The following is a 2,471-nucleotide window of genomic DNA, read 5'->3' on the forward strand; positions in this document are numbered from 1 at the left end:
AATGGAACTCGATAAATATTCGTTGCAACATTAAATTACGACACATTAAATATATATCCGAAACGTAAAAGAAATGTGCATGGAAAAGTTCCATTTACATTGATTAACACGTACGTGTTTGCTTTGAAACAATAGAATCACCTGATTTTAAATTTATTAATTAATTGTGTAAATTTATTTAATTTATGATATGAGACACAATTTTATTAACATCTTATCAAAATTGTAAATGAAATTTCAAGTAAGAAATCTTCTATACTTTTTTTTCACAACTAACTTTTGGATTTATTTAGTGTAATTTAAATAATGAGACAATTATTAAAATTATTTTTGTTGTAATTTGATGTATTTCTTGATTAATTTGGAAAAATAGAATTTTTTTTCGACTTTGTACAGATTCTTCTATAAATTATAAATAAATCAATGAAAAATACTTTATTGGCAATAGTGGAAAATTCTTTTTCAACTTGTTGTTAAAATATGTTTCAAATTGATTCACAAAATGATGGATATTTTTGTTAAAATTATAAAACAATTGCTGAAATTTTGTACACAATAATTTTATGGAAATATTTGTGAAATTAATTGATCAAATGAGAAAGATTCTTATTCTAATTATAAATAAATCAATGAAAAAAATCAACATTTTGATATAACAAAATTTTGTTAAAATATTTTTCAAATTGATTGACAAAATGAGGAATATTCTTGTTCAAATTATAAATAAATCGTTGAAATTTTGTTCACACAATAATTTTATGGAAATATTTGTCAAATTAATGGACAAAAGGAGGAAGATTTTTGTACAAATTATAAATAAATCGTTGACATTTTGCATACACAATAATTTTATGAAAATATTTGTCAAATTAATGAACAAAAAGAGGAAGATTCTTGTTCAAATTTTCAAATAAATCGTTGAAAAAATAAACTTTATCAACATTTTGATAAATGGGACAGATTGATCATTGAAAAGTATTTTCTGAAAATTTTGATACACTACAAATTAGTTGAGTTATTTTTCAAATTGATTAGCAAAATGAGGAAGATTTGTGTTCAAAAAATAAATAAATCCAAATCATAATCCAAAATTTGTCAAAATATTTTCTAAATTGAGGTTTTTTTTTGACACAAAATTTTGGAATAAAGTTTGTAAACATCAAAATTTCATAAAGACTTTTCAAAACTTATTGATTTCATTAAAAATTATATTCACCAAAATTTAGCTAAAAAAATAATCAAAATTTTCATAATCTAAAAAAAAAATTTGTCAAAATATTTTCTAAATTGAGTATTTTTTTTTGTTCAAATTATAAATAAATTAATGAAAAATAAATTTTGATACACAAATATTAGAATAAACTTTGTAAACATCCAAATTTGCTAAAGTATTTTTAAAAATTTATTGATTTTATTAAAAATTATATTCACCAACATTTAGAAAAAAATTTTCGAAATTGAGGATTTTTTTGATAAATTTTGATACACAGATATTGAAATAAAGTTTGTAAACATCAACATTTTATAAAGTATTTTCAAAATGTATTGGTTTTATTAAAAAATAGATTCACAAAAACTTATCAAATTTTTCTTAAAATTTTAAATAATTTGCAAAAAAAATTCAAAATTTGTCAAAACATTTTCTAAATTGAGGATTTTTTTTGTTCAAATTATAAATAAATTAATGAAAAATAAATGTTGATACACAAATATTAGAATAAACTTTGTAAACATCAAAATTTGATAAAAGTATTTTCAAAATTTATTGATTTTATTAAAAATAAGTTGACTATAAAAGTTTTTTTTTTACAAATTTTAATCCGTGCATTTTATAGAAATATTGCTTCAATACGAATTCAAAATAATCAATAAATTGGATTTACAGATTTAGCAAAATCCTGGATAATCCACAGTAATATTTGCATAAGCGATCACTAAATTGGTAAAAAGAAACCGTCGGCGCTTTTATCAAAAGTCTCGTTCGGAAAATTTGCATTGATAAAACTAAAATTACACGCGTTGTCAATGCGGATAAATAATTTGGAAACTCCAATTAACACGCTTATCTGTTCAATGTTAAATACACGTTTTATACACACACAATTTTTTTTATCGTGCGAAATATGGCTTTGAAAGAGGATTAGGCTTTAGTGTAGGATGTGAATGTGTGTGCATGTATGATGATAGCGTTAAACCCGAGGATCCACGCGTTCCGCAAATGAAATATTCTACACCGAAACATATATAAAACATTACAACCAAAAGCAAACAAAAAAAAAAAGAATCCCAATGCTAATTGCGTTATTATTTCAAAATCGGCGCAGAATTGAAAAAAAAATAAAAAATGAAAAAACTCGGTACGTTCCAATTACAAATTGGAATTTTGTAAATCAAACTGAAACTCGGGCGTTTATTAAAAATTAATACATTTAAATTGCGCCACATTTTATATTTGTTTTTTGTTGTATCAA

Source organism: Nicrophorus vespilloides, unplaced genomic scaffold (assembly GCF_001412225.1).
Source record: "Nicrophorus vespilloides isolate i.1.1-1 unplaced genomic scaffold, Nicve_v1.0, whole genome shotgun sequence".
NCBI classification, from domain to species: Eukaryota; Metazoa; Arthropoda; class Insecta; order Coleoptera; family Silphidae; genus Nicrophorus; species Nicrophorus vespilloides.